Genomic DNA, 9,709 nt, shown 5'->3' with positions numbered 1-9,709 from the left:
ATCATGCTACATGTCTGCGGCATGATGTCCCGATGCTAGACATCACTATAAACTGTCGCACTGCAGACATCGTAACGAAATGACTGAAAACTTGTTAAAGCTACGTTAAAAATCTAAATCACACACACGGACGGTTAAATTACGGTTTAGCTGAAATAAACAAACTATTAGTTAGATTATAAGGGAACAATATGATATGAAGAAACCCATATGCATAATATCAATTTATCGTTTTATTAGAGTACCCAACAAACTCATTTCTAATAAGGCAAAATAATCAAAGTACTGTATATATGGATACTCAGTAAATTATTGATATTTTAAACGGTCCATTTTTAATTCACTTATTTTAACTTGTCCGTTTTTTAATTAACTTATCTTAACTTGTCCATATTTAATTAACTCATTTTAACTTGTCCATTTGTTTAATTAACTTATTTTAACTTGTCCATTTTGAATTCACTTCTTTTTACTTATCCATTTTGTTAATTCACCTTTTGTAACTTACCCATTTTTTTATTCACTTATTTTAACTTGTCCATTTTTTTTATTTACTTATTTTATTTTGTCTATGTTTTAAATTCACTTACTCTAAGTTGTCCATTTATTATTAATTAAAAAAAAAATGTTAAGTATGTTAACATAAATAAAGGACAGCATAAGCATTAGTTGCATAGGGCGCCACGTCATTTTCTTAAAGAATAAAATTGTCTGGACAAAGCTCTCCTTTGCATGAATATTTTTAGGTAGACCCGGGTAAAGCTGCCTACTCATAAGCCCGATCTTGGCTGTAAAGGTTTTGATGTTTTCCGTGCGGATAGAAATGCCTAAGCATAGGTAGTTGTTGTTGTTGGGTTTAACGCCATTTTTCAGCACACGATAGGCTATACATGGCGGCCAGTAATAACGGTGGAGGAAGAACCCGGGAAAACCCCGGAAAGAACCACCGACCCTCGAGAAGCTACTGGCAAGCTTTCTCACATACCCACATCGGCCGAATCCGAGACAAGACTAAGCATAGGTAGACCGTGTGCAATGAATTACCGGCTGGATAATATTGGTTGTTTCCAATGGATCAGTAGTGGTAACGTATCTACTTACTAACTGTTATTGGTGCTAATAGCATTCCATGTGTGGATGTGCCATTAAACACCAGTTAATCAGTTAATCTTTTAATTAGTAATTCAGTAATTCAATGGATCAATATTTTCCTTGGCTCCCCAAAAAAAGTTCAGTAAGAAGGCTCTGTGTCCCCAGTTGGAAAGTTTTCATGATTGCACAGACATCATTGTTATGAATCCAGGGCAGATTTTTGTGATTGTTTGTTGATTATGCGGAGTATGTGTAAAGGAGATATTTTTTTAACCATAGGAATTAGCCAGTTTCAAGGGTCAGAGGTCGTAATGTACAGGATTGACGAGACGTTATGTCAGCATGGATTAATTGGATAAAATGAACCCTCCCCTAATTTCTTAACATAGGAGTTCTCTTAATATTTTAGGTATACGTGTTTAGTAATTTAAAGTAGGAATAAAATATTTTTTGTATTAAGTGTGTGTGTCGTGTTTGGTTTCACACCTTATGAAGTACTAGTATTCAAATAGAAAATGCTTACTAATAAGTCATAGAAATGTGAAGCAAGAGGAAATAAAACTATACAACTGTAAAATTAGACTATTTGGTCATTAGGTGATAAGAGTAAATTAATTTAGTATTTGCACGTTTACGAACCTTCATTTGACAAGGACTGTAGTCTTGAGGTTGCTTGGAAATAGGGGATAATGGACTATCAAGCCAAGCTCACGCGGATGTTTGATTTGCTCGGTATTCGACCCATTCCATGTAAAATATTAGTATTATTCCCCGCCGCCATATCTGTGGAGGGGGAATATACTGCATGTCCGTTCGAATCACGTTCCACCACGTCCGTAACGAACTTGGTTTTTGATCAATAATTTTGGAAAAGACTTCGTGGATTAAAACTTTGAAATAGAATGTAAGTTTGAGAAGGATTAGGTCAGTATGTATTTTTTTTACTAATGCCTCTGCTTGACTTTGAACTGCCCTTTAATTCATTTATACTGACGGGGCATCCGTGTTGCAAGGATACATGTTGGGGTGTTGGAGTTCGGGGGAATTTTCTTTGACTTACCAGTGAGTTTACCTTATCTTGGTCCTGCGTGTGGCGTGGAAAGTATGAAATGCGTCGTCCGTCGTACGAAAACAGCTTCAAACTTCCTCTTAGAAATTCCTTGATTAGTTTGAACTCAACTTGATTTAGAGCATCGTGATATAAAGATCATTGAAATATGTACCAATGACGCCGATGTGGCATCAAACACGGCCTCCGTTGCTAAAAAGGCAAAACTAAACCTTTATGCGAGTCCTACTCAAAACAATAAAATATTATTCGACCAAATACGACAACCATGGTCTCATGAAAGCTTTTTAAATATGTGGAAATATTACAGCTGCAACATCAAGTATGGCTGGCGTTACTAGAGATATATAAAAAAAATTAAACAGCTTGACAAAACCGCTCTGAAGAACTGGACTTTGATTGAAAGAGACATGGCAAAATGACCTTTCGATTTTATGCAAATGATACCGATCTGCCATCTAAAGTTGCTGCCGTTAGTAAAAACAGTACACTTATAAGGACGTATCAGAACCGCGAAACAAACTCTTACAAAATCAGGCAGGCAAGAAGGTCTTTGAAATTTGCACAAATGGTACTGTTCAAATGTGGCACTTTTAAATTACTTTTCTAGAAACAAAAAATGGGCAAAATTAAACCTATGACTATAAATATTTTTTAAATCGCTTTTGCACAAAATTGCTTAATGGAATTTTACGAAATTTAGTGGAACACGTTACGGCAAAAACAGCTTCTTTGAAGATTGTAAAATCGTGCCGATAAACAAAAAATTATGGTCGCCAATATTTAAAAAAAAGTAAACTTTCAAAAGACTGCCGCTCAAGGTTACTGAACAGAAATAGAAACAAAACGATCAAGAGAATCGTAGCATGAAAACCGTTAATAAGTGCCGGATTACTAAATAGGCAGAGTATGCACCGGCCTAGGGACCCCGTGACAACGGATCAAAATAATATTGATAAAACGTATTAAGAGATAATTTGCGATGGGGGTGGGGGCATGATTTCGACTGCCTAAGGATCTAAGGGCCTCCATAGGGTTGAATCCGGCACTGCCTTTAATTTTTATGCTGATCCACTATTCATTTTAGCCTTGGTTACTAAAAATAGTAACTTTTTTAAAAAGTTATATAATCAAATCAACAAAGGTCTACACGATTTAATAGACAGCATAATAAAAGAACTTATAAAGTCTGCATATATGATGCCGATCCGCCATCCAACATGGTAGGCAATGCTACCCGCCCCCACCCTAATCAATTTTTTTAAATATAATAACAACAGTAACGGCCTTAGCGAACACTTAGCTTGATTTAGATCATTTTGACTGGGTCCCGTGTATATTTCTCTCTCTCCCTCTCTCTCTCTCTCTCTCTCTCTCTCTCTCTCTATATATATATATATATATATATATATATATATATATATATATATATATATATATATATATATATATATATATATATAATTACTAACGCGCAGGGCCCCTGTGAGAGTGGTGCCAGATTCGGCCAGATGGGTCAAATCGGACTAAGGCCGGCCCTGAAGAGCAAAATCTTCATACATCAGAAGCATCGTAATAAATCGGATACTTTGGCCAACAGCATTTGCCTTTTTGAAGACGTCAGCCAAGTAAGCAATCTTTTTCAAGCTATCAGCAATCAGTGCTGATTCTGTGAGACAGCACGCACAAAGATTACCCCCATATCAGAGAGCAAGGGAAAACAAGATGACAGGCGTCTGGCAAACCTTGAAATCTTATCTGATATCAATAAAGATAAGATGGAACAATGGGTTGTTTTCAGAGACGTCACAAAGCAACGCGCGTGTACTTGCGCCGCCATTTTGAATCCTTAACAAACCTGAATCAACACTAGTCATCGCGTATATTCAAGATAATAATCTGATTTAAATGTCGATAAGGATATTTACTTATTCGAAATGATACATATATTACACCTGAAAGTATGCGCCCCTATAGCACGAAAATAAAACTAAAACTGTAAGTTCCCTTTTTTATATTGAAAGACAGAAAAGTGAAGTTGAACCGTAATCGTGCATATTGATATCAAATAGATATGCCATTGTTTTCTTATGCAAACAGACAATACTGCCTTTTTAAAAAAATATTTTGTGTGCTGTTCCTAAGCTTGTCACCTTGAAAGAGTATTTCCGGACAATGATCTTCGGGATACAATAACAGTTACGGAAATAAAATTTCATAGCATGTGCATTATGCCAGAACGTTTAGTACCAATACTTTTCGCGAAAACATGTGCTTATGCCAAAGACAGCTGACATAACAATTTTAATAAGAACTGTCAAATATTGCATTTGTGGTGGAGATGATGGATGTAGGATGATATAAATGTAAGCAGTAACCGTTCAAAGAATTTTCATCTTCAGTGAATTAAAACGTAACATTTGCCTGTTGGAGCATGACTTTGTACCAATTGTCAAAACCGATTATTCTTGAAATGCTTTTAGAAATATAAAATTATATATTAACAATTGGCTTTTTAACTTGAACTATAACCAAATAATAAATTTCAGCTTATGTATATTTAAAATCATTACATGTTTCTACTAGTATGTGTATCCATTGTTTATGCGTCTGTTTATTGATGGATTTATTGATTTATGAAAGAATAACAAAGATGCTTGGAATTCCAATGTTTTATTGAGGAAAAACAAGAAAAAAAGTCACGCATGTGTTCTCATGCAGTTGACATGCACAACAGAATGCAATATATTATTATATCCTTGCGCACAAAATGAGACATGCATTCATAATTATGTAGGAAGAACAATGTTGTTAGGTGCCGGTTTGCCTGACTAGAGAATCCAAATGGCCGATTTGGAAGTACACACATTTAGTGACGTCACGTGAAAAAATAAACGGATTCAAAACATTGACAGACCATCAGGAGAAACATTCGTTCACTCCCGCCTGTTCCAGTGGTCCGATCGAAATGCACACTATAAGCCGGCATCGCATGACGTACACGCATAATTCACTTTCGAATAGTGGGTTTTCGAGTGTATTTCATTGATATAAATTGTGTGGTAATGATGGTGGTGGGGACAGCTGTCTGGTGCACAAACATATTATCGCTGCATGTATGATATGCACGTCTACAGTTGTCAAGGATATATGTGTATTTATTTGAGGATAACTGAAGAAAAGGTTATGGTCTCAAGATAGTATTTATTGAGATAAAGCGTTTTATGCATTCTTGAGAATTCAAGGTCTCGACAGCAGACTTATTAAAAAAAATTGTATATGTCCAATTGTTTAATTAGAACTGGTTCTACGACAGACGTCTGAGTTTTGTAAGAGTTATGGTAGGCCGACTGGCATAAGGGACTATAGTTCTCCCTCACCCCAAAGTCCCCACTCCGGCATCCAGGTCATAGAAAGCATGAAAGAAACATGTTTGGGGGACGGGGTCCATTTCATTAAAATTGATTGTGAGTATTTCTATCGACGTAGTTTTTCCTCTCAAAATATGTATTTATTTCTCCGAGGCTTGACAAATGACATCCAAAGTGAAGATAATTTTATATAACAAGCCCTACTTCGTTGTAACATTATTAGATCATGTCAGTACAAGCTACACGTGACTGATAGAAAAAGAAAACAATTTTTATTTCTTCAACGGGTCAAGTTTTGCTTATCAAATGCCACCTAAGTGTAAACAGGGTTTGAACGAATTATTTGTTCTTATAGACCATGCAGTCTGCTGTGTATAAAACGTTTGCCAGAGCAGGAGGGAATTGTTTAAGTCCAAGGGTTCAAAGTTTTTCATGAGTGTTCTGGGAAACATTTGCACACGGCAAGTCGGATGTGATACTTAATCTAACATGACCTTTTACTAAGTACAAAACATGATATACCAAAAATCTAAAGAAAGGATTTAAAAACAACCCACCCCACCCACAAACAATAACAATTTTTTAAATGCAAAGATCATCTGATTAAAATATTTACTTAAGCAGCACGTGCAATTTCAAAGTTTGACGCAACAGTTGTCATGTCAGCACACTGTTGCACCTTACGAAAATAGCAAGCAAAGTATATATATATTTATTTATCCATATACTGATCCTAAGTATAAAAACGTTTACTTTTATGATAGGAAATAGTATTGTAGACAGGTGTGCAATCAAATCAGAAACAAAGGTAATTATAAAGTTTGCATTTACAGCTCAATTTCCTATATCGTTTAAACCCAAAGAAAAACATGATAATCGTCGCTATATCGAGAAAGGATGCAAAGATTCTACAAACGTCCCCGAGGCGTTCGGATGCATTTACCTATGTTCGCCGTTACCATGTCTGCGGCAGTTGCAAGTGAATGCAGGAAAAGAATTTCTCGGAGCCTGTAACGTCATAACGTCATAACCGAATGATTTACCACAACACGTGTTAAACGACACACCATATTTGCTAATGATTCCTGAAGCGCGAACGGGATCAAACCCGCCGATTGTATTCGGCAAATAAGCGTCGCAATCATACCACATGCTTTACCGCCGCTGCTGAAAATTGAAGGTGGATGATGAATTCACGATCACAGATTTAATTCGAAGACAGGCAAAGCGCTATCATTTGGCGCCGTCTGCCAATGGACCAAGTCCAATAACATAACAATCGTGCGGGAATAACTGCAAGTCATTCCTGACAATACGAAACTACCACCAAGAGCTGTTTTTGGATTTGGGATTGCCCGTAGGTATAAGTTGGTGACCTATCAGGGATCATCGATCGTTTGATGTTCAGCGGGGACAAACACATCATGGTTCAAAGACACACACATTCTATGCTTCCGGATACAGTTTGCTGTATGTGTGAATTTCCCCTCGACGTTCTTGTTGACGTTGCAGAATTGCAGATGGTCCTTCATGTCCTCGCTGGTGTCACGTTCGCACGCAAGCTATGCCTCATCCATGTAAGAGCAGACATAATCGATTGTAATATGTATCAACAATGTGCTCGTATTCGTGTAGATCATCCGTATGTTGTCCCCATAGCGCGTCTTGACCTTGTCATAATAAAACTCGTACATCTGTAATTTAGATAGGTTAAATACCAACCAGCCAACGTGCAACTTAAGTTTTCACCGAATATGCAAGGCTACGAGACCACCGTCAATGAGTCTGTGAAACTTGCTGAACACTTCCCAGGACATCATCAACTCAAACCTGCTTCTGGAGATTCAGCATGGCTTCCCCAGATACGGCATTATTTATTTGTTTGAAAAAGTCTTTCGTGGCTGCCGTTTGCAGATATATGTTCATTTTAATGTAAAGAACCGTCAGTGAATTCTCAGCATAAACACACTAGCCGCATATACACCTGCAGCTTTCGTATGTTGATAACATAATTGAGTTTCCGACGCATATTCGAAACTAGCTTGGTTAATTCGATTAACTTACCTGGAGGAAAACGTTGTATCTCTTCCACGAGCGCACACTTGTACGGTAGGATCCACTCGTGGATCACCGACATTGCTTCTTAGGCCAGTGGTTAATCGTTGTGGTGTGTGTGTGTGTGTGTGTGTGTGTGTGTGTGTGGCGAAGCTCGTTCGCATATTACAGGTCAGTTCCTAAGAAGTACCGATGTCGCTGTTGTGGTCATACTCGTCTATGTGCACGTGGACTTTTACTTGCACGGATCAATTTTTCAAAATTCTTTTGTTGGCATCTGTTTCATCATAGCTTTATCATACAGATTATTTATATTACTTACATTATAAAACGTTTTGTGGACGCATGATTTTATCCAGATAGGTTCGAGTTCTTCGCGTGACCAAAATGGAGGCAAACCACTGAAATTCCACCACTCATTCCTTATTCGATGGACAGTGACGGTGATCAATCCCAACTCGACGCTGCATTTCGACAGCAGTGCATCATAGGATATTCCTGTTAATGAGAAGCAATGTGCAAGATCAAGTTTGTTTACGTGAATAGCGTTATATTAAAACACTTTAAAGTCATCCGCTAAATTACAGATTGTGGTAGTTACAGAGATTTCGACAATCAATCGTTCGCGAAATGCCTTCGCCTGACAGTGCCGAATGGAAGGCGTAAATAGGTGGCAACTGAGTTTAAGAAATCTTGTCCGAGACGCTCATTTACTCATATGGGTGAACAAGCCAAACTTTTCAAGTTCATCAACGACTCTTCCGTATACACGTGTGATCGAAAAGCGATCGTCACTTTCTGCCGCAAGGTTGCTCACGGTTTTGTCCAGGCTGGAATGGAGAAACTACGTCGATTCTATCAACTGTGGCTAACCAAGCCAGAACGGCATGCATTTTCTTCTTGTTGCTGGGAATGGCACTTGTTGGCGTATTTGATGCGGTTGAGATTCCTTACAAGATCAAGCGATTTAACGAACACCTCAGCTGTGTTGGGGGTGTTAGCTCCCTAGCCGCAGTACAATTTTGAACGCTCAGTTGCTCCATCGCAGCTGACAACATTGACGAAAAGAACGGCATGGGACTTGTGCAGCAACTTATGGTATATCTGACGGATCAAAGATGGCGAAGCTTCCTATGACGACACTCTGGTTGTTCTTGGGAACGTTATCGCATTCAACGTCCTCTTAAACAACGTATGGAACGTTCATATTCCGTTGTACCGCAGTTAATTTCAAAATGATTTGCCTGTTTCTGGCATGATCGTACGCTGTGAGGTCTCTCTGACTCCGCTGCATCAAAATGTCATTTTTGTCAAGCAACTGTAGAGTGTTTAATACATGCTGGCAACGTTGACGCAGAAATGTATTTGCTTGGTGCTTGCGTTACAAGCCAAAGCAACCTTGACGGAATTTTATCCACAAAACATTTGTGATGTGCCTCTGGCCCGTCAATGCCGCTCAACAACAGTAGATCAATATTACTGCGCTCATGTGCATATAGTATAGTAGTTTCGCATAAAAGGGTTGAGTTCTACAAACTAGTTCAGCACGTCAAGGAAACAGAAACTTGTATAGGAAATTGAATGCTACCAAACTTTATTTCACCGAGTTACTACTGGTTTTTCGAAAGTGATCTGTATTATCGTGGACAAGATCGCCCTTTTTAAATATCGGTTGTCGTCCGTTCTTATTTTGGAATATTACTCAACTCACGAAACGGGTTGTTTTAGAAAATATGAAGTTTGGCAAGATTCCATTCTAAGCATGCGACTGTGTATTGTTCCAGTATCTCGAGAATCTTTGCAAAACCTTTAACGACTTGACCAATGATGGTCTTGGTGTCTTCGCTTTCAAGATTGTACGGGCACCACTGTGGAACCAAGGTTTACGATTTTATATATATCATTGTCTGGTAAGTTAACCTTTTTCTGTGGGTTTACGCAATATAATCAAGTGCAATCTGAGATCAATGTCCACCTTTAATCAGGAGGATCCCGAATGTTGCAACGTTAATGTGATCCTCGAACGCATGTTGGAAAGAAACTTCATAGCGTCGTTGCCTGGTTTGTACGCGTATGCGATGTTCGTATTGCAATTTTCGAAGTAAGCAACGCGCTTGTATAA

This window comes from Sinohyriopsis cumingii, chromosome 17 (assembly GCF_028554795.1).
Source record: "Sinohyriopsis cumingii isolate HCF-2022 chromosome 17, ASM2855479v2, whole genome shotgun sequence".
Taxonomy (NCBI): Eukaryota; Metazoa; Mollusca; class Bivalvia; order Unionida; family Unionidae; genus Sinohyriopsis; species Sinohyriopsis cumingii.
Note: the sequence above shows the minus strand (reverse complement) of the source record.